The sequence below is a fragment of the Sus scrofa genome, chromosome 3, assembly GCF_054392235.1.
Source record: "Sus scrofa isolate SSC_HxYL_T2T_F1_AM1 chromosome 3, Sscrofa_HxYL_maternal_Yorkshire_Landrace_v2.0, whole genome shotgun sequence".
Lineage (NCBI taxonomy): Eukaryota > Metazoa > Chordata > Mammalia > Artiodactyla > Suidae > Sus > Sus scrofa.
Window position 1 is genome coordinate 134,775,672 of NC_139385.1, and position 24,510 is coordinate 134,800,181.

Here is a 24,510-nt window from a genome sequence, read left to right on the forward strand (position 1 = left end):
TTGAGTTCACAGGGCCATCCGGTCATTTGCTCTTTGACAATCAATTTTTTTGTGATTTGCTCTCTTTGAACTCCTGCAAAACCTTAATTTCTACATCATGCTGTGACTTGCATTTATTTGGAAGTAGTGTGATATACTGCAAACGTCCTTACTTCTGATCTTTTTTCATTAACCTTTTTCAATTAAGTCCTGCTTCTGGATCTGACGTGACTGTTAACCTAAAGTAAACGAGGCCAATGGAATCATGCTTCTGGCTTGTTTTTAAGGAGATCCTTGTCCAGCTATTCCAGCCTAAATTTCAGTGAGCTGGGACATGCTGATCCCTAGGATTCCAGGAAATCTTCTCCTGGAGAAAAGTAGTCTGAAGCAGGGATGGGATCAAATGTTCTAAGGTCTGCAAATGACAGCAAGGGCTTCACTTTGGGACTGGGGGCTTTGGGATGGGGTTAAATGGTGAGCAGATGGGCTCTGAGAGAAGGTGGGTATAAGGTGAGCGCAGAGAAAAAGAGAATGGGCTGGAAGTTCAGGCAAAGAGAAGAAAATTTACTAGAGGGGAAAGGGAGAGGGTGACTAACCCTTGAGAAGAGTCAGCCCCCCACCCTTCTCACGGGGCCTTCTTAAACTCCTCAGATGGGAAATTGGATTCCCTGAAGCAGTGGGAGTTTATATTTCACCTGCAGCTAGACTCTGGTGGTCACGTAGTCATGAGAAAGTTGACAGTGTCTCATGGTAGGGTGGTCTCATAATCTTGAGAAAGCTGGAGGTGTGTGGTGTCCCATGGAGAAGGGGGAAGCATCTCGTAGGCTTGGGAAAGTAGGCACCAGCAACAAAAACAGGATGTCGCTTGAGCAAAGTGGTCAGTCTCATGGGTCAGCATAAAGAGTCATTTTAACAATGAGTCCATGGGTCATATGGAGATGGAGTGCCTTAGAGAGGCAGGATGTGTCTCTTTCTCATGACTCAACCAGCGTCTCCTGAAACAGGAGAAAATCATGCATTATTTGGTGAGACTGGATCCTTAAAAAAGATGGTGAGGAGCAGAGCTCTGCATAGAGATGTTACAAGAAAAGAATGGAAAGAAGGATGTAAGAGATTGCCTGGAATGGCTCTAGAGTCATCTGCAGCCAGGAAATGGAGTTTAACTCTTCAAATGGCATCCTGTCTATATATAGTATCAAACACACATTTCACTAAGCACATCACATGCCATTAAGTACAGTGTCTTGTGTGTATGAGTGTTTTGTATTTATACGTTTATACATTTATCACATTTTTGACTTGTGTATTTAAAATTTTATAGTTATGTATTACACATTTATATATGAAGTTGATATTTAGAATAAAGTTAAAAAGCACAACTGGGAGTTCCCTTAGTCGCTCAGCAGTTAACAATCCAGACTAGGATCCATGAGGATGTGGGTTCAATCCCTGACCTCGCTCAGTGGGTTAGGGATCTGGCATTGCTGTGGGCTGTGGTATAGGTCACAGAAGCAACTCAGATCCCAAGTTGCTGTGGCTGTGGTGTAGGCTGGCAGCTATAGCTCTGATTTGACCCCTAGCCTAGGAACTCTCATATGCCAGGGGTATGACCACCCCCAAATAAGCAAAAAGCACAACTAATTAAAATTCATAAAATTCTAACAAATATATCCAACATTAAAAAATCCAATATCTTATATTTGCACATTTATTAAACTTGTGACTGTGGGAACACATTGCTAGGGCTCCCCACTCCCTTTGGGCTTTGGAAGAGCTCAGTGCAAGTGAGGAGTCCTGAAGCTTTAGTTTCACAGTGTATTATCTCTGGCTGGGTAACAAATTATCCCCTCACTACCACACTTAGCTTCTTAAAGCAACCAATGCTTGGTGCCTCACAATTTCTGAAGGTTTGTTCGTACTAAGTTGCAAAGTCTGTTTGAACCCTTTATGATTAAGAGATTTCGAAATCTGTATTCATAGCTATAACCTCTATAGCCCCCAACACCTCCAGCTCACTCGTACCTCTTGATTTTGAGTAAACTGCTTTGTCTGCGTGGAACATTCCTATCCTTTTTCACGTGCCTACCTGGAAAATTTACCAACACTCAGCCTGATTCCTGCCTCCTTTGTGGAGCCTTATTAAATTTTCTGGAATGACTGCAGTTTTTCTTCCTCTAAATTCCTACTTACTCCTGCCTTCCTCCATTTAACTGTTTCTCCAGGATTTCAGTTGCTTAGCTATATAAAATACAGACTATAAGTTGCTTGAATCTGGAGACCAGGTTTTTTTCCTACCCCCAAAGTCACAGTAGCTGGCAAAGGCTTGACAGGAAGTCAACCCCCACAAATGTCAATTGTGTGAACACATGGATTGTCACGGACTTGGAGAGGCAGGGCTCATTTCTAAGGCCATACATCCATTGCATTTCTGGATGATTAGCATTTAATTAGTGATCATAGCAAATCACTGCAGTCACAGGGACTCTGGTGAAATTTGCTTCATATAGAGAAAGGCGCTGGGACAGGTTTACATTCAGTAGACCAGTGCTTATGTGCTACCAACTTTATATGATTAGCGAGCACATCTGGCAGATTGATAATGTCCTCACAATCTCTTTCTGCCAATAAAACCTATAGGATAGAAAAGCTTTCTCAAGTGGGTTGCACCTGCCAGAGCACCACCACGTGGCTGCCCACTGCATCATGGAGCAGGCTGGGGTTGCTCATTGGCAGGTGGGACTCAGGTGTGGAATCAGCATACCTGTGCAAGGAAAACCTACCTGTCATCCCCCAAAAGTAGCCATCTTTTCCAGAGGCCACCTGTGACCATTTTAACACTTTTCTTTCTTTCTGTAAATTGAAATACTGTATGTGGGGCTCTGTGAATCTGGCCCATAGTAAGAACATGAAAGGAAAATTACAAACATTTTTCTTCAGGTCCCCTTCACCTTTGGCAGAATGATTGGACGCATCTTCCTGAACCCATGTCATTTCCTGTACACCTACTCTTTCTCATGCCTCCTCTGGCCCCTCACTGCCCAGAGTAATTCTAAACATTGCCTCCTAGGAATTCTATGCATAATCTCATCCAGGATGAACTCAGGTTCTACCACTCCTCTCTGATTGCCACACTGCTTTCTCCCCTTTGGAAATTCCAAGGACTTTTTGCGGCTTGGTGCTTAGTCTAAACCACACTACTCAGATTTTCGAGGTGACATGCACACACTAGTCACATGGGAGGTATATTAGGCAGGTTCTGATTCAATAAGTCTGTACTGGGGCCTGGGACTCTGCCTTTCTTTTCTTTTTCTTTTTTCTTTCCTTTTGCGTTTTTAGAGCTGTACCCAGGGCATGTGGAAGTTCCCAGGCTAGGGGTCAAATTGGAGCTGTAGCTGCCGGCCTACACCACAACTACAGCATTGCTGGATCCAAGCTGCATTTTCGACCTACATCACAGCTCAAGGCAAAGCTAGATCCTTAACCCACTGAGCGAGGCCAGGGATCAAACCCACGTCCTCATGGATATTAGTTGGGTTTGTTACTGATGAGCCATGATGGAACCAAAAGATTCAGCCTTTCTAACAGGCTTTCAGATGATTTCCTTGCTGCTGGTTCACAGATGACACCTTGAATAACAAGGGTTTAGGCTACTTGGTTTTGAGTCTTTTCCTCCCACTTCCTTCTCATCTCCCTCCTCTTCATTCCACTTTCTCCTAGATTCCCACTTCTTTTTACTTGGCTCCTAGATTTTATACCGAGTGCGGGAGCTGTCGTTTTGGAGGTAAAACTCTCTTCTTAATAGCTTTATATTTTTATTTGCACTTTTCATTTTATTTACCTGTGTATTTTTACTTTCACTCATATTTAGATTTAGATATTTTTCATGAAGCCTCAATCAATTGGAATGTTCTTGAAGGCAGCAGCTGCCTTCAATAGTAAGGTGGTATTTTTAGTGAAAAGAGCACGAGTGCTGAAATCAACACATCTAGGCTTAAATCCCAATTCTGCCTCTCATTTTTTACACCTGAGATTTGAGCCAGTTCCTTAGCCTCTGAGCCTCAGTGTGATCACCTGAGAAGCAGGAAAATGAGTTTCTGTGGGTGTGGCATGAGATGTTCATTTGCAAAATGTCGGGCACAGGGTTTGGCTCCTCTGGCTCTGACATGTGCCTGTTTCCTCTGCTCCTGCTTGGGACCAATTGGCTCTGGACACCCAGGGGTTCAGGTGGTAGATAGGTTGGGCCGAGGGTCAGGGAAGCCATGGCTGAAGGAAGCTGAATTCCTTTCTTCTCTGTTTCTCATTTTGAATCTTGAGTTGGAGGATTTCATGGTATGCTGGGAAATGATTACATTGTTGTTTTTATTTTATTTTATTTTTAATTTGTTATTGTGATTGATTTACAATGTTCTGTCAATTTCTGTTGTACAGCAAAGGGACCCAGTCTTACATATATACATTATACTCCATCATGTTCCATCACCAGTGATGAGATATGCAGTTCTCTGTGCTATAGAGCAGGAGCTCATTGCAAAATCGTTGTTTTTAAATTTTATTTGAGATAATGTTTTGAAATTCCCGTTTGAAGCTCTGAAGAAAGATGGTTGATACGGAAACTAAGGTTTAAGAAAAACCATGCACTTCATGTGTCCTTAAAAACAGTTAAAGCTAGTACATTTTGATTGCTAGTTAATTTACCACTCAAATCTGCTGCAATTTCAATGTCTGTAAAAAATTTTACTGTTATTTGATTTTACTTGAAATAAACATGGGGACAAATTTTAAACCTAGAGAGGTATAGAGGGATCTGTGTTTTGGTCCTGCTTTTTCAAACCTGCTGTGAGATCTTCATAAAAATTACTTCTAATCTAGGCTGTTTTGCCTGGATTAAAAAATTAATGGGTCAGACTAAATCATCTGTAAGATCCCTTTTTGCCCTTGAAAAAAAAAAGCAACAATGATTCTTATTCATTTAGTTACAAGTATTGAGGAAATGAAAACTTCAGTCAAGTAAAACAATTTCTTTATAAGTTTTATAAATGAATAGTGTAAAAGAGATTAGAGGAAGAAATGTTTAAAATGCTTGAGAGAACACTTTCGAGTAATTTGGAGCCCTTGAAGAATATGGATTTAGATACCAAAAAAAAAAAAAAAAATTGACTGGGTAATTGCAAACCATTCTTAACTACTCATTAATGCATGCTATAGAACACGCTTTGCCTAAATTGAGTCCCTGTAGATTCTTGAAGGGAATAAAAGTATACTTTATTTTAAAAAATCCTATCTACGAGGTTTTTTGTGTTTTCGAACTGAGCTTGTGTCAAAGCAGTGTCACACCATGTTTCCTTGCACAAGCTCTGGACCCAGATTCTGTGGTCTAATCCTGACTCATAGCCTGTGTGGCCTGGGTAAGTCCTTCAGCCCCTCTGCAGAAGAAGCTTCGTAACTGTACCCACCTCATAGGTTAATGATGAGGATTAATGCAGGGTTCTGTTTAGAGGGTGGCCTGGTATACAGTCCACATTCAATACTTGTAAGTATGTTAGTTTCATTTTAGTGATTTGTTTTAGTTACAAACTATAATCTTATCTCAAACTACAATGTTATATTCATAACCATTTTATCTTAAATGTCTGTTTCCTATTCTAGTTGCTCACATCGCTGGAGTCTTCATTGGGAGGTCACAGCATGTGATGGGGAAGGAAGGGGACAGGAACAAGCAAGCGTTGCTTTGGCATGTCACCTCATGAATTTGCTGTCTTCATCCATTAACAAGGTGGTAAGCTGGATGAAATTATAGATTTGGTTTGCTTAAGTGGGGATTTATGGCCTTTGGAGGGATGATATCTATGCAAAATTGTATGCAACATAATGTGTGTAGGTGCAGTTTTCTAGGGTAAAGTTCTACACCATTCCTCATGATTTCAGATGGATCCATGAAAGATTAAGAGCTTTCTGTCTCAAGGATTTAAAAATTCCCCATTGACTCTGTAGTCCCACAGCTACAGGACATTTGAATTTGGATGAACTAATTTGGGGAAATAGGTTTTCTGGGGAAATTGAGAACTGAAGGCATTTCCTGGTGAAATAGGAAACTGTATTTTTGACAGTTCCTTCTGGCAATAGTAACAAGAAAAAAATAAATGTACAAATTTTCAGCTGACAGGTGGCCCATCTTGTCCCTCTATTTCAGTGGGACAAATGCTACTTAGTTCTTTTATGAAAATGTGTATTATTGTGAGGGTTGTTATTCAAGATTTAGACCTGTTTTACATACATATAATGATTATACTAATATTTGTCAGTGTCATTCATGACTTTGCTAATAAGATAGAAGGTTGCACATTTTTTTGCTTGAGTCCCAGCACTAATCACTCTATATTAATCAAAGTTCTCTTTCTATCCCCCTCCCCCCCATGGTAATTTTTTGAAATTGATTTTATTGAAGTATAGCTGACTTACAAGGTTGTGTTAATTTCAAGTTCTTTTGGTTGGTTGTGCTGTGACCAAATAAATCCTTTCCTTGTGGAAGGATCTGGGAAGAGGGATCTGGCAGAATTGGGGCTGGGTTCTGAATTAGGGAAAAAATAGGAAATTTGAGACAATAAATTTGGAGCTGGAAAATTAAATAAGATTCTCTTTAAAGGAAGAAGGGAGAAGTACTTTTGAGCTGAGAAAAGCAGTAACATCAAATCCAAAGGAGGTCGGATTGATGTTAGGCTCAAGATATCAAATGATTGAAGTTAGATAACAGTATCAATCAAGATCAAATGATAAACTCTGCAAAATGGCACTGAGAGCTGCCTTTCATGCTGTGAAGGCGCATATTTCTGGGAACTAAGCTGCTATTTCTCCATGGCAGCTCCCCTGGCTTTGAAAGGAGCTGGGTCAGAATCAAAACCCTAGAGAAACTTCTGGCATAACTGACCTGGCCTGGCCACCTGTGCCCACAGGGCACTGCTATAAGGGGTTTGGTGCCCATACTGATGGGGGTTGACTCTGTCCAGGCTCCATCTTTTAAGAGTTTCTGCTTCTCTTTGCTACTTCCTCTGAGTAACAAGAGTATGACTGGCACTGTTGTGTCCAGTCTTTCCCTGCCTTCTTAAAAGTTTCTGAAGTGTTCTTTGAGTTGGGATTTTTAAAAAGTAACAAGAATTTTTAAAAAGTAACAAGAAATAAGCAGAGAACTCACTCAACAGGTATATCATCTATAATTATTGAATTATCTTATACATACACATTTCAAACATATATAATATATGGTTTCAATTAGAATCTGGTGAAACAGTTAGTGGAGAATCTGGTGAAACACTCCTTAGTGGAGAATTGGCTGAAAAAACACTTGACTCTGACCAGGTTCTTCTTTTTCTGGTTTAAACCTTTGAAATCCCCTCAGTTCCGTCTGTGTCTTGTGTCTCTTCACCATCCATATCAAACTATTTTGGACTAGCCAGTAATTTCAGATGCTTCTCCATCTCTTTATTTGTCTCAATTTCTTAGTCTTTCTCTGCCTAGTATAGATGCATACTCCATTGCTCAGCATATATTTTTTTTAACTTTTGCTATTGACATGGCTGTTTTCTGTTTTACAAAAGAGCTAACTAGAAATCTTAGCAGTCTTGGAGGCCATGTTTGTCTCTGTGCAAATATGCCAGCCATAAAACTCGTTCTGGTCTGCTGGGATTGGACGTGTTCTATAAGAGAAATAGGATTTGCAAAGAGCAAAAACAGCTCTGGTGTGGGATTTACCTAGAAAAATATTTTATTCATTCTTTCATTCACTCACAAACATGCTCTGAGCACCTAATATGTCCCAGGTATTCAGATAGAAGCCGGGAAACAGAACTGAATACGAAATCACCCTTGCTCTCAAGGAGCATAAGGTCCAGTGGGGTAAAAAAGACAGTTGATAATTACAGTGCAGGGTGATAAATGTTATGATAGAGGGAGGCGCGAGAAGCCTTGGGAGCTGGGATATTGTGAGTTCTAATAAGAAAAAGAAAATATATATATATATTTGATCTTCATCCCTGTTTCTGCCATAGAGCCCCTGAAATTCTTGGAATTTACTAAGAGATGACAGTGATAAAGGTGTCTTGAGTTCATGTTAATGAGGTGATTTTGGAAAGTAGCCTAAGGATGGGGCCTGGTTGCCAGGGGAACCAACCACGTGATTAGAGAGTTGGAGCTTTCAGTCCCACCCCAGACCTTTGGGGGTGGGGGTGGGGGTGGGGCTAGAGATTGAATCAATTACTAATAACCAATGATTTAATCAACTGTGCCTCTATGACGGAAGCCTTCCTAAAACCCCAAAAGGACAAGATTCAGAGAGCTTCTGAATCAGAGGACATGTGGAGATTCTGGGACAGTGGCACATCCAGAGAGGACATTAACTCCAGACCCTTCCAACATACCTTGCCTAATGTATCTCTCTCACCTGGCTCTTCTTGAGTTATATCCTTTTATGGTAACCTATAAGCATGAATAAATGTTTTTCTGAGTTTTGTGAGCCATTCTAACAAGTTGATCAAACTCTAGGAGGGGTTGTGGGAGCCTTTGTTATATAACCAGTCACTCAGAAGCACAGGTAATAGCCTAGATTGACAATTGGCTTCTGGAGTGGCAGGGGAGGCAGGGGGAGGCAGGGGGAGGCAGTCTTATGGGATTTGACACTCTGTCCAGGTAGATAGTGTCAGAATTGAGTTAATTGCTTGGTAGTATGGAAAAAAACATATATTAAAGGAGCCCAGAGAAATGTCACAGGGCCCAGCCTAGACTTGAACTTGATCTTGGTCTTAAAGAGTGAGTAGGAATTATTTAGATAAAACTAGTAGAATAGGAATGGGCATTCAGGCAGAAGATGTACATGTTCAGACTTAAAAATAGGGAAGCATTTAAAGTGCAGAGAAATGTAAGACTGTTCTTCAGTACCTTGGGGGCAGGGATTTTCCACTCTGTGGCCCCCTTCCCAAGCATCACCTGCAAGCATCCTTACCATTTGGCTTTGCTCCTTCAGGACTTATTTTTCTCCATTGGCTTCTTGGCAGAAGTTTGGCTGTTGAATGATCCTATGCCTTCCCTGTAGGGCTAACATTGCCACTGTAAAGACTATCACAAATAAATCAAATGATTAAAATCAACTATACCCTAACCCATTTTGGTTTGGGTTCTGTATAGATGCGTTCTCAGAGATATGCTGAGTAGGGTAGAAAGCATACGAAAACTGGCATCAAACAACCTGAGAACAAGGCTTTACTCTTCTATTACCTAGGTCTATGAGTCTGGGAAAACCATGTAAACACTTTGAGTCTCAATGCCCTGCAAACTTATGTTTAATAACATTAAATTTATTAAAGGATTATTGAGAAAAGGAAGTGAGAGGATGGGTACAGGTAGAATTTTGAAAGATCAGGATGTGCTAATGATGAGTGCTTATTACATATCTCACCTGCATTTGTACATCTTGGTAGTATAGAAAGTAGTTCAGGATAAATCTAAGTTTGGGTGTGAAAAATGTCTAGAGGGACTTTTTGAAGGAGGTGAGAAGACAGCTCTTTGGACAAGATGTAGGAGGTGATTTCAAGAGAGTACCTGCTGCTGTTGTATAGGGAGAGTGGATTTTGAGATGCACCCCATCAAACAGATGGAGCAGAGACAGGTGGGGAGACAGTGAGAGGAGGTGTGGGTGGGGAGGTGGTGACAGAGTGCTGAAGGCCAGGACAAGTGGGCTACGTGGATGAGAAACACAGTGGCTGAAAACAACAGTAGGATCATTGGTTTATAGATGTGTAGAGCAGGAAATAATCCTGGTGAATGACAGACCTCACATACTCATCCTGCTGGCAAGGAACTTATGTTCCTACAAAGCTAAGGGATTTGCTCCTGGTCATGGCCATGGCCAGGCACAGAACTGAAATTCCAACCTGGAAATCCTACCATTTAGTTTTATTGTTCTTACCCCTCTCCTGGAGAACGAAAGAGAGAGAGAGACTCTATTCAATCCTAGTTGTAATAACTTCAGAGAATAAATTTAACACAAGAGTATTTTTATAAATATGTGATTGCTGATCTTTATGTGTGTCACCCCTCCACTGTACTCAGGTATTAGGAATCTTTCCATCTCCTCCATCACATTATTTATTCACAAATTCATGTATTCATTAATTCCAACATACTTTTGTGATGGTTCCCTAGGTACCACATAAAACAATGGGGATGCAAAGATGAACAGGTGCCTATTTTTCAGCCTCAAAGAGCTCATCAACTCATATGGAAGACAGACTGTTCTGTAATATTGTGCAATAAGTGTGCACAGGGACAGAAACAATAGGTTTTTAAAGTTGAGGGAGAGTGTCTCAGAGCTAATGATCTATGACCTGGATCTTGGGGGAAAACAAGGAGTTTGCCCATTGGAGGCTGAGGGTGTGGTAGATGAAACTAATGAATACTACAGGTAAGTGCTACGTAAAAGTCTTCATGGCCGCAAGGCAGAGAATTCTGACACTCGATAACGCGTGATGACATTATGAGGGAACAACAGTGATGTGAGTTTTGGGGAAAACCTTTTAAGTCTCTGCTGAGTAAAAAGCTAACTTAATAGAAAAAGTAAATGCAAAACATGTTTAAATACAGAGAAAGTCACCTCCCTTCTACTCAAGAAGAGGCTAAGTGTTACATGGCATCACCTCCACTCTGTGAAACCTGCCAGAAGGGATGCTGCTCCAGGCAGGGGAGGAAGAATTTAGCAGGATGAGTTCTTTTCCCACTTGTTAAACTTTTGCAGTTCTGACTGGCACCATGCCTCCAGAGTTTGGTGTCATGACAATGATATTGTTTCTATAAAACTGGAGTGATACCTATGACGCTGTGGGGAGGCAGAGATGAATATGACATGGTCTCTGCCCCTGAGAGAATGTAAACCAGGTGGGAAAGACAGACATGTGAAAAAATACACACAACATGGTGGGATGTGTGCCAGAGGCTTAGCAGAGAGCAGGAGGTTGAGGGTGCCATGTGTTTCTAAGGTTCAATCTTGAAGAATGAATAGGAGTAGGTCAGATGAGGGGAGGAAAACCTTCCTTAAAGAAGAAATTTTAAAACAAACAAAAAACAACCCTCTTTGAACTTATTTTTGGGGCTAGACCAATGGCATATGGAGGTTCCCAGGCTATGGGTCAAATCAGAGCTACACCACAGCCATAGCAACGCCAGATCCAAGCCTTATCTACAACCTACACCACAGCTCATGGCAATACCAGATCCTCAATCCGTTGAGCAAGGCCAGGGAGCAAACCCACATCCTCATGGATGCTAGTCAGCTTTGTTTCCGCTGAGCCACGATGGGAACTCCTACTTTGAACTATTGACCATGAGAGATTCTCAGAGAATATGGATGAGAGGTTAAGGTAGAAGGAACAACTGAAGCAAGAGAGGCCAATCCCAAGAAGCCTTCTAGGCTTAAATACACCTGAGGTTTTATCTTGCAAGGTTGGGAGATCCATTGACAGTTTTTAAGTGGAAAGTAATCAAAACCAGTTTTCCTTTTAGAGGACTCATTCTGATAGCAGTACAAAGGAAGAAAGGGAGCAGGGCAAGATTAAAGGCAAGGAGGGCATTGGTTTGGCTATTGTAGCACCCTTAGCAGGAGAAGAAGATGGATTGGATTAAGAGGTAAAAGTCATGGGATTTCATTGCCAATTATGTGAGGGGTAGGGGGATGTGGGAGGCATTTGTCTGGCTCACAGATTTCTAATTTGGTTGCCTAGGTAGATAATCTGAATAAGATCAGTGGGAGAGGAGGATCTAGTTTGGGTGTTGGGGTATGTGTGTGAGTCTGTGTGATGAACTGAATTCTAGATTTGCTGGATTTGAGGTGCCTGTGGGTCCTCCAGATTAACATGTCCTGTAGAAAATTGGCTTACAGAGGATACCGTAGGTCTGTAGGTCTGGAGTGGAGCAGAGATGTCTGGGCTAGAGATGATCTGAGTGTCATGTCACCAGCCTGTAAGAAGCAGTTGGAAGTGGAGAGAGAAGATGATTTGGCTTTCTAAGAACAAATGATCAGAGAGGGAGGAAATTGAGGTTGGATTAAGGGACTTCTCTTTTAAAAATTATAAATCAGAAACTTCAGATCTTATTCGTTGTCGATGCAGCCTTGGGGTGTTTGCCCAATGGGCAGGCTTTGGCTGATGACAAAGTGTAAGTGCCAGGAGCGATATGTGTTCTGGAAGGAAATTCTTCCCCAAGCAAGACATTCTTGGCTCTCACTCTGGGACCGTGTGTGCTCAGTCTCCAACAGCTCTGGTAGTTTGGAGCACGTTTGGGCCAATATTTTTACACTAGTATTTTGAGTGAAATATTTTTGGATCACAGAAGTGAATGAGTATTCTCTAAGCATCTCATCTAGTCTCTTGTTTTGATCAGAATGAGTTTGGCATTTAGGGCTCCAGGTGTTTTTATCACACAATTTGGGATTTTTCCTTTTGAAGAAGAAGGAATTAGAGACCAAATAACTGGTCCTTTTTTTTCCACCTCAGTGTATTAGGGTTCTCTGAGGAAATAGACCAATAGGAGATATATATATATGTGTGTGTGTGTGTGTGTGTGTGTGTATTATACATATATACATATTACACATATACAATTATGGAGGCTGAGAAGTAGATACCCAGGAGGGCTGGTGGCATAATTCAGTTCAAGTCTGAAGGTCTGAGAGCCAGGGGCCTCGAGAGCAGGGGTTTCACATCTAGTGATAAGGCAGGAAGGTCTAGATTCTTTATCCTCTATCTTTTTGTTCTATTCAAGCCCTCAGAGGATTCGATAAGAGAGCAGTGTTCTGAGTTCACTGACTACATGCTAATTTTGCCTGGAAACATCCTCACAGACACACCCAGAAATAATGTTGAGCCTAAATGCCTGGGCACCCCATGAGCTGGTAACATGAAATTAACCATCACAGTAAGAAATAAAAGTGAGGGGATAGTTGAGATTCCTAGCCTCTCTTCCCCTCATTTTTCATTTCTCCCTTCCTTCCGCCATCCCTTTCTATGATTCACTGAATGTTAATGGAACACTTCTTTGTTCCAGGTACTACAGTGGGGGGTTGGATAAATATAACACACGCCCTTGAGGAGGGTAGGCAACCAGAGAAGATGTGATGCAAGCAGATACATGTTGGAAAGTGTGCAGGGTGATACGAGATGAAAACAAGTTTTTCAGGGAAGCTTGTGGTAGGTGGTTGCTTTGGGGTCCCCCAGCTTCTCTCCCTGCTGTCCTTACATGCTTCATCTCACACTGACTCTGGGCTTGTTCCTGTGATGAGCCTGGACCAATAGGACGTTGACTAGTACGATGCAAGCAAAGGCTTGATAAGCTCCAGCATGTTGGGTCTTGCCTTCTTGCCGTTACTTTTTGTGACCTGGTCATTGAGAAAAGTCAAAAGCCACATGAAGAGGTCCTCGTGGGGAGAGCTGAGTTCCCCACTATGGCTAGTACCAACAGCCAGCAATCTGAAAGAGGCCGTTTGTATCATACCGCTAACTTCTTGTCCCAGCTAATATCATGGGAGCAGAAGAGTCACATGGTCAACAAATAGAATCATGAGAAATTATAAATTGATGTTTTTATCCACTAAGTTTTGGATTGGCTTATTGCTGTTAGATAACTGAAACATGACATAATTTTTCTTTTTTTTTAAGTTTTATGGCCACACCCATAAAAGTTCCTGAGATAGGGGAGCCACAACTGTGACCTATGCTGCAGCTGTGGCAATGCCAGATATTTTAACCCACACGCTGGGCTGGGGCTCAAAACCACGCCTCGACAGTGACCCGAGCTGCTCTCGTTGGATTCTTAACCCATTCTGCCACAGTGGGAACTCTAAGGGATTTATAATTTCTCAATAGTGATTCCTCTAGTCACCAGAGCCTTTTTGATGGCCCTTTCTTCCTTATCTTCTGTTATGGGCTGAATTTTGTGGTCCCCTCCCACCCACCCCTCCCTCGCCCCCATTCAAATGTTTGAAGCCCTAACTCCTAGTACCTCAGTATCGGACTCTACATAGAGAGAGGGCCTTGGAAGTGATTAAGTTGAGATAAGGGCCCTAATCCTATCTGATTGGTATCCACACAAGAAAAGGAAATGTGGGCACACAGAGAGACACCAGGGGTGCATGCAAATGGAGAAGAGACCACACAAGGGCACAGTGAGAAGGGCGCCATCTGCACACCAAGGGGAGAGGCCTCAGAGGAAACTGAACCTTCCCACACCTGACCTTGGACTTCCAGCCTCCAGAACTGTGAGAAAGTACCTTTCTGTTGGTCAAGTCCCCCATCTTTGGGGTTTTGTTATGGAGCCCTCGCTGACTAATACACTCACTACAGCTAACCAGTCACCAAGTCAAGAACCACCATTAACACATCCTCCTGCAGTTCATCATCTGTTTTATGCCTAGGCTCATCATTTTCTCCCTGGGTTACTGCCACAGCCACATTACTGGGTTTCTCTCCTCTTTTCTTTCCCTTTCTGTGAAGTCACCCCTCCTACCGCTTTTGGATGAAGAACTCTCGACTTTGTCACTTGAGCATTTAAGACAGGAAAATTCTCTGTTGTGATGGGAGGAGCTTTTTCTGTGCAGTGTAGGATGTTTGCCAGCATTCTTGGCCTCTACCTACTTGATGCCAGTAGCACCATCGCAGTCATGGCAACCAAAACAATCCCCAGATGCCACCAAACATCCCTTGGGGTCAAAATCCCCTCCAGTTGAAAACCACTATCTAAAAGTCAGTTCTTTTATTTCTTTGTTCTAAAATCCTTACCAGTTATCTCTGTCTGCTTCCCAGACAAGTCCTATACCATAAAAGGGAAAGAAAAGGTAAGGTAGGTGGAATGATGCTTTGTTTGACCTCACCTTAGTTCTGATCTGAAATCAGGAGCTCCATTTGGTCAATCTCTCTCCTTGGCAGAGGATGTCAGAAATCTAAAGAACAGTGCTTCATGTAAAAATACAGGAGTTTCTTTTTTTTTCTTTTCTTTTCTTTTTTTTTATCAATTTGAATCACATTCACTCTGACCTACAGAAGACTTGACCTATCTTTCCACTTTGTAAAATCATGCATAGTTATTACATATTAGGCCCTTGCTCTGGGTCAGATGCCACTGTGCTCAGAGCTTTAGAGGAATTAACACAGTTAATCCTCACAAAAGTCCTGGGAATGTGACACTATTTTTAATCCTCGTTTACCTGTGAGGAAATTTAAATTACGTTACCTTCCCTAATAGCACAGCTAACTGGGGCCAGAGTCTAAAGTTGAACCCAGACCAGCTGCCTCTGGAGCCACCAGCCGCTGTGCATACAGCAGTGAAGACAGATGTTGTAAATGGCAGCAGTGAAGGCAGAAAGCATCTTCCTGGCCTAGCTCTGCATTTGCTAGCTCTGTAGTTTGGGCTGAACTAATTTACTTTTCTGAATTTAGATTCTTTTTTCAATACAAGTTTGAGAAGGATAATATCTATTCCATCCTTTCGTTGTGGTTATAGAAGTAAATTCTGACATCCAGTACAAAGTCACTGCACAGTAAGGATTCATTCTTCCATGTTTGTATAACGTGTATGTTAATTAAATTGTCTAATAGCTATAATATTTGATCTAACCATGTCATCCATGAGTTAAGGATAGAAGATGTGCATAGCTGTTAAAAATGTAAAACAATGTATAAATATTTAACATTTGAGAAATGTAGGGTGTGTGTGTGTGTGTGTGTGTGTGTGTGTGTGTGTGTGTGTGTGAGCGAGCGAGGAAGCAAGCAGAATACAAGACTACTAACCTTTTGGAACATCTAGGTTGTACCCAGTTCTTCTGTGAATTATCTTGGTTATCTTTAGGGTAGCTGTTATTATCTTAATTACATTTCTAAGAGCACTGAAGCTCAGAAGTTGTAGCTTAGATGATGTCATATATCTCTCATGGCTGATAGAGCTGTCTTTCAAACTCGGGTTCATTGGTTCTGAAATTCAGTCTCAGATGCATTCCTTTGCCTTCGTGTGACTTTTTTTTTTTAGGGCCGTACCCGCAGCATATGGAAGTTCCCAGGCTAGGGGTTGAATTGGAGCTGCAACTGCTGGCCTACACCACAGCCACAGCAACGCTGAATCCTTAACTCACTGAGCAAGGCCAGAGACTGAACCCATATCCTCATGGATACTCTTTGGGTTTGTTACCAATGAACCATGATGGGAACTCCTGTGTGACCTTTTTAAGCTTTAAGTTTTTAAGTTTCTTAGCTATACTCTATGTTCAAAATAGATTAAGTATAATACCCTAACCATGTAAAAACGAATCCATAGGTGTTCATGTTCTTTCTGAAATGAAGTCCCACAGGGATGATCAGTATAACAGCTTAGCAACCACATGGCGGAGCTGCCCCTGACAGCTAATGTAGTGAAAAGAGAGGCTGGTCCAGGAGCTTGCAATATGCATGTTTCTCCCCCATCTCTCTCTCTTTTTAATTTTTTTCTCTCTCCCTCTCTTTCATACCTCCCCCCGCAAGACACACACCAGCAAGCATACTCATGTGCAATCTGAAAAGCCTTCAAGGTGATGTAAAGGCTGTAGAAAATGGCTTTGTGTTAGAAGTAGCTGGAGAAGAGAGTTTGGACATTTGTTGAAATGACACTACAGGGAAACCCCCAGGGAAATTAGACTCTGTAATAAATAGAAATTACCTTAAGATAATTGCTAACTCTGTAACCATTTTAAAGTTCAATGAAAAACTCAGGAATAAAAAAGAACATGTCATGATGGGGATACTGAAATAATTATATTTGAACCTACGAAACGAGTCAGCGTGTCTAAAACCCCACAACTATTTATACGAATAGGTCTTGGAGACACTCATTGGATCTCATTGGATCCAAGGAAAGAAAAGGACCCTGTAAATCTTTTGTGTTAGTGAGGGATTTTTTTTTTGTTATTGATTTTTATAGAGAAACTGTGAGGATACTGGGAGACTACAAGGAAAACAAAAGAAAATATGATGCTGAATTTCAGAAGATAAATGAACTGAGTGGAACATGTATCCCTAGAGAAGTCTGACAACGAACTGAAAACGAAATGGAATAGATTTTATATTTTTTTGGGCAAAAAAAAAATTGAGATGATTCTTGGTCATTTAGAGAAGTCCATTTCTTCATTCTGACCTTCTCTTGTGCCTCTTAGATTTTCAGCCTTTGTAGATTTTAGTAAAAAGAAGAGGGACAAATAGTTCAAATTTCAAAAATGGGTGATGCATTTCATTGATTATTTTGGATAAATGAGTTTTTTTAATGTGTGATTAGTTTCATTTGTATTGAAGAAGATGAAGAAAAATGATACAAGGGGAGTTCCTGTTGTGGCTCAGTGGGTCAAGGACCCGATGTCTACATGAGGATGTGGGTTGAATCCTTGGCCTCATTCATTGGGTTAAGGATCTGGCATTGCTGCAAGCTGTGGTGTAGGTCACAGATGTGGCTCAGATCTGGCATTGCTGTGGCTGTGGCCTAGGCCTGCATCTGCAGCTCCCTTTTGACCCCTAGCCTGGAACTTCCACGTGCCACAGGTGTGGCCATAAGAAGAAAAATAAATGATACTGTGTCACATACTAATGGATGGGCAATTCAGAGTGTCTGTGTACCTACAGCATGTGTGGGTGTGTGGTAATAGGCATATGGAATAGATACTTTAAAGTAGAATAACTTAAAATGATCAAAATGACAGTTTATGCCTAGCAGTCTTTGTTCCCAAGGATAGCTATGTTGGAGATAAGGAAAGTGATATACATTCTTGTTCAATGTCTCCATGCATGTCCACACACATACATAGAGAAGCATGCTTATGGCTGAAGGTCATGGCACATGGGATGGTCATGACCTTTATGACCTAAAGAGTCCAGTCTGGAACTCTAGCAGTGGTTCTCGAAGTGTAGTCTTAGGCCAGCATCAATATCACCTGGGGATTTATTAGAAATATAATTCTCAGGCCTTATCCCAGACCTATGGGATCAGGAACTCTAGAGAACCTCCATCTTTGTTTTCACAAGATCCCCAAGCAATTCTGATGAACTCTTAAGTTTTGTTTTTGTTTTTGTTTTTTTGTCTTTTTGCCATTTCTTGGGCCGCTCCCATGGCACATGGAGGTTCCCAGGCTAGAGGTCGAATCGGCTGGCCTATGCCAGAGCCACAGCAATGTGGGATCCGAGCCACGTCTGCAACCTATGTCACAGCTCATGGCAACACGGGATCCTTAACCCACTGAGCAAGGGCAGGGATGGAACCTGCAACCTCATGGTTCCTAGTTGGATTTGTTAACCACTGAGCCACGACGGAAACTCCGGAACTCTTAAGTTTAAAAGCCAGGGAGCTACTGCCTCTAGCAATACCTGGGTTCATTCAGGTTGAGAATGCATGGTGGAGTTCCCGTCATGGCTCAGTGGTTGATGAATCTGACTAGGAACCATGAGGTTGCAGGTTTGATCCCTGGCCTTGCTCAGTGGGTTAGGGATCCGGCATTGCCATGAGCTGTTGTGTAGGCTGGCAGCTACAGCTCCAATTAGACCCCTAGCTTGGGAACCTCCTATGCTGCGGGAGTGGCCCTAGAAATGGCAAAAAGAAAAAAAAAAAAAGGAATACACAGTAGATAATCCTCAACTTCAAGCAAATCTCAATCTAGTTGAGGTGTTAAATCCATTAATAAGTATTAGTCTTGAAGGATATTGTAGTGGAGGTGGGACAAGAAAGTAGATATTAAGTTGAGACTGACTCTGCCTGAGGGTATGGGTAAAGGATGGAAAGGATAGAGACACTCAAGAATGAATGAGAGCTTTCTAACAAAGAATAAAACAGAATAAATTTGTAGCCATGGGAAAATGGCATGCCAAAGCACGATGGCATGCAGGAAATGAGAATAAAATTGTAGCCATGGGAAAATGGCATGCCAAGGCACAATGGCATGCAGGAAATGATCTGTATGGATTGTAGCAGGTGGTTGATGTGGCTTAAGCACTGGTCAATGGATAGAACTTTGGGGAGCAGAACTTTGCTAGTCCAGGCTACTCTTATTTCCCATTTTGATGATTGCAGTGACCTCCACACCCATATTCTTGCCTCTAGGGTTTCTCCCCATGAAATCCATTTTCTATGCAGCAACTCAGAGGACCATTCAAAAGTGCAAATCTGGCCAGGTCAGGCTCCTGTTTAAAACACTTTTATGGCTCTGGTTTGCCTACAGAATAAAGCTCAAACTCCTTAGCTTGACATATAAGATCTTGTATGATCTCATCTGCTTTCCTTTCTACCTTTATCTCTCATCTCTCTCTAGGTATCCTTACAACATTTGATATACTGCTTTTCCAACTGCCATTTCCTTGAGAAACTCCTATTTAACCTCCAAGAATCAGCTTAAATTTCACTTCTTCCAAGATGTCTCAAGGACCCCACACCATATGCCCACTAGGGGGATCATCTTTGTGCTTCCATGATGTCCTGGGATGCATCTATCCTAGGACTTATTACACGGTACTGATGCTGCTCATCTGTTTTCTCTTGTCTTACTCTGATCTTGTGGAAGACAAAGACTCAGTTTTCTTAGTTCCCATCCTCAAACCTGAACACAAAGCCTGGCACATCATAGGTGAGGAGTGAACATTTATGGAATGGATGAACCAAGGGATTTGTAGAAGAACCTGTGAAGAAAGCTAAAGAGAATTACTTTTCTCTTCTAGTCAACAAGGCCATCCTTTGGGGAAGCAATGATTCTGGCAGTATATTCATGACTCTGAATGCTCTTCAAGCCAGTTCTTTCTAGAGACTTAGCCTTGATTCAACTCCTTGCTGCTAACACAGCTATATATCTAGCTCTAATTATTCCTTCCTTTCACCAGACTGAACACAGCATGGGAAATCTATATTAGAGCATGGATGTTATCCACTTTACATCAGAGCTAGAATATAATTGATTCTCACTATTCATGGTAGTTATATTCTATAAAATCACCATGAATGCTGAATTAGCAAATACTGAGGTGAATCTTTGCTCCTAGGGTTACCATAGGGTTAGTTTCCTTGATTTTTTGATCACAAATTTTTTTTATCTACTGATTAATATGTAACCTTATTTTACATATTGTGTGTTGCTGTGCAAAGACATCTTAAAAAATTTTTTTTGTCTTTTTAGGGCTATAACCATGGCATATGGAGGTTCCTATGCTAGCAGTCAAATTGGAGCTGCAACCACTGGCCTATTCCACAAGCAATACTAAATCTGAGCTGCACCTGTGACCCACACCACAGCTCAGAGCAATGCCGGATCCTTAACCCACTGAGCAAGGCCAGGGATCAAACCACATCCTCATGGACACTAACTGTGTTCTTAACCTGCCAAGCCACAATGGGAACTCCTAAAGATATCTTATTTAATATATATTGTTAATTCATTCATGTTAAAATGGCCATTAGCATTCCTGAAAACAACAACAACAACAACAACAACAAAAACAACTGTATAACACTTGTGTTTTCTCTGTAAGGCACATTGCAGCCTTCTTGTGCTTAGGAAAAATAGACTGCACTTCAGTGGTATGCTTGGGGGCCATTTTAAACAGAAAAATCATCAGTAAAAAGCACAAAAATGTGAAAAACATAGTACCAACTAGACAATGAAAAAAGACATTTGTTTACACTTTGAGAAATGAAACCATAAGGCAGTGTTTCCTTGTTTGATCTCATCTAGAAAAGTGTGACTAAACATTGAAGAAGAAAGGATTGGTGAAATTAAAGTCAGGAACAATATAAACAATTTAAAATGAAACAGACAAAGACTGAAAAAAAATGAACAGATTTCTGGAGCAACTTCAAGCAGTATATGTGTAATTGCAGTTCCTTCATGATAGGAAAAGAGATGAGAAAAAAAATACTCAAGACAAATTCTCCCTCTTCCCTGAAAACATCCAGGAAGTGACACTATAGTCTAAACCAGTTATAACCAGATCTAAAGAGAAAAAAATTTAAAGATGGTAAATATGGGAGCAGGGAGAAGTTTGCATTTGTATACAGAGGAATAACAATAAGCATAGCCGTGGTTTATCTGGAGAAACTGAGTGCTAGAAGTGTTGGAAGAAAAAAATTATTGTTGTAGAATTCTATACCCAGTAAAAATATCTTTCAAAAAATAAAGATACCGGAGTTCCCGGTCGTGGCGCAGTGGTTAACGAATCCGACTAGGAACCATGAGGTTGCGGGTTCGGTCCCTTCCCTTGCTCAGTGGGTTAACGATCCGGCGTTGCCGTGAGCTGTGGTGTAGGTTGCAGACACTGCTCGGATCCCGCGTTGCTGTGGCTCTGGCGTAGGCTGGTGGCTACAGCTCCGATTCAACCCCTAGCCTGGGAACCTCCATATGCCTCGGGAGCGGCCCAAGAAATAGCAACAACAACAACAACAACAAAAGACAAAAAGAAAAAAGACAAAAATCAATAAATAAATAAATAAATAAAAAATAAAGATACCTTTTCCAACCATACAAAAGCTAAAATGATTTACCTCTGCAAAACTGCACTGTAATAAATTTTAAGGAAAGTGCTTTAATCATAATAAAAATGATATCAAATGAAAATATTGATCTGTAAAAGAATTAAAATCACTAGAAGTAGTAAGGAGGTAAATATAAATACCTTTATCTTATAATTTAAATCTATCTCTTAGAATCAGCTTTTTAAAGCAAAAATTATAACAATGTAGTATGGAGTTTATAAAGTATACCTTATATAGATATATATTAGGTACCTTAGATCCAGCACTAAACAATACAGCAAAGAGTTTTATCTAATAAGCCAACAAAGGATTAGTATGGAATCATTTAAAAAAACAAACAAACAAAAAACCTCAATCCAGAATGAGGCAGGAAAAAAGGAAAAAGAAACAAGGAAAGATGAGATTAATTGAAAGCAAATACCAAGATGGGAGATTTTTATATTCAGGCATATCAATAAACACATAAATGTAAATAGTCTAAATATTCTATTAAAAAGGAGATATTTTAGATTGGATAGAAAAATAATACTGAACAGTGTATTGACCACAAGGCACACATTACATATAAAAACAAAAATAGGATAAATATAAAAGAATGGCACAAGATATTTCATACGAACATTAAACAAAGATGACTGGAATGGCTATATTATTATCAAAGTGTATAACAGATTGAATAACATTACCAGAGATAAGGTATGATTTCTTAAGAAAAGATTACCAAATTAAAATACATAAAGTAAAACTAATAGAACTATTAGGAAAACAGATGCATAGCTGTATTGAGAGATTTCAACACTCTTCTCAATTGATAGAACTAAGAGACAGAAAATTGGCAAGGATATGAAATACTTAATTAAACAGCATTATCAACCAACTTACTGACATTTTAGAACAGAATACCATTAACAGCAGAATATACATTCTCTTCAAGTAAAACTTTTAATAAGATAGGCTATCCATTATGCCATAAAATAAGTGCAGTATGTTAAAAAAGATTCAGATAAGACAAATTTTGTTCTCACACTGCAATATAATTAAGTAGAAATCAGTAATCGAAGGATAACTGAAAAATCTGTAAATATTTGAATGCTAAGTAACAATTCTAAATAATCCACTGGACCAAAAAAATAAATCTAAAAGGAAAAATAGAAAGTTTTATGAACTGATTGAAACTGACTACACAAGATATCAGAATGTGTCAGATATAGTGATCAGAGTTAACCAGTACGTGAATTTAGAGGTACGTTTATGGCAATAAATGCCTATTTCAGGAAAGAAGAAGAGCCTCAAATAAATGAATTTAGTTTCTATCATAAGTAACCTGGAAAAAAGAGAATAAGTGAAACTTAGAATAAACAGAGGAAATGAAGTAATAAATGTAAGAATATAGATTTAAAAAATAGCAAACAGTAGAGAAAAACAAGAAAAACAAAAGCTGGTATAACTTTTGAAATTTGTTTATTTGCCTTGAATGTCCAGTTTTTTTCAGCATCTTTTGTTGACAGGCTATTCTTTCTTCATTGAATTACCATTGAAAATTGCTACTACAAATTCAAAATTTGTTGAAGAACAGCAGATCATATATGCATGGATTTATTTCTGGACTCTTTTCTCTTCCATCAAAGTATTTGTCTATCTTGACCCTACTACCCATTGCCTTGATTACTGAAACATTACAGTAATTCTCAAAGTCAGGGAGTGTGAGTACTACAACTTTTTGCTTTTTCAAAGTTTTTTTAGCTGTTCTTTTGCACTTCCAAATGAATTTTAGAATCATTGCCTATTGGGATTCTGATTGAATTTGCCTCAAATTTATAGATCAATTTGTGAAAAATTAACATCTTAACAATTTTGAGTTTTCACATTCATGAATATTGTCTATCTCTCCATGGATTTAAGTCTTAATTTATCCTAGCAATATTTATAATTTTTGGTGTACAGGTCTTTTGTCACATTTATCCTATAATTTGTCACATTTATCCTATAATTTATATTTTTATATTATTATAAATGGTATTATTTTTATAATTTTTATTTCTAATTTTTGTTGATTGATAAACATACAATTGATTTTTTATACTGACCTTATATCCTGTAATCTTGTTAAATTCATTATTTCTAGTGACTTTTTAAAAAGTCCATCCAATTCTCTGCATAGATGATTTTCTGATCTGCGAATAAAAATTTCCTTCTTCATTTCCAGTTTAAATGTCCATTTCTTTCCTTGTCTTAGTTCACTGGTTAGAACCTCCGGTACAACGTTGAATAGAAGTAATGAGAATAGAGACCTCTGTCTCGCTTCTTAAACTAGGAGGAAAGTCTTCAGCTTTTCACCATGAAGTGTGATGTTAGCTGTAGTGTTTTTGTGGATGCCATTCATATTAGGTTGAGGAAATTCCCTTAAATTATTATCTTTTTTTGAGAGTCATCAGGAATAGATGTTGACATTTCAAATATTTTTTCTGAATCTCTTGAAATGATAATATAGTTGTATTTTTAATTCTGTTAACACAGAGAAGTATGTTAATTGATATATAACTATTAAATCAACCTTGCATTCCTAGGATAAATCATATCTGTTCAGGAAGTGTTTTTTAATACATATAAATAAATATGTTGACCAGATTCAGTTTGTTGAAATTTTGATTAGAATGTTTGTGTCTGTGTACATAAGTGTTATTGATCTATATTATTTTCCTTTTTTGTAATAACTGTCTATTTGTCACTAGCAGAAGAATGCCACCCTCGGGAAAGAATTCTGGAGTATTCCTACCTCTTCAATTTTATGGAAGAGTTTGTATAAAATTGATATTATTCTGTCCCTAAACATGTTGTGGGATTTCCCAGTGACTTCATCTGGAGCCTGAAGCTTCTTCCGTGGGAAGATGTTTAGAAAAATAATAGACATAAGGCTACTTAATTTATCTACTTGTTTTTGAGTGAGATTTGGTAGTTTGTATATTTTAAGCTCCT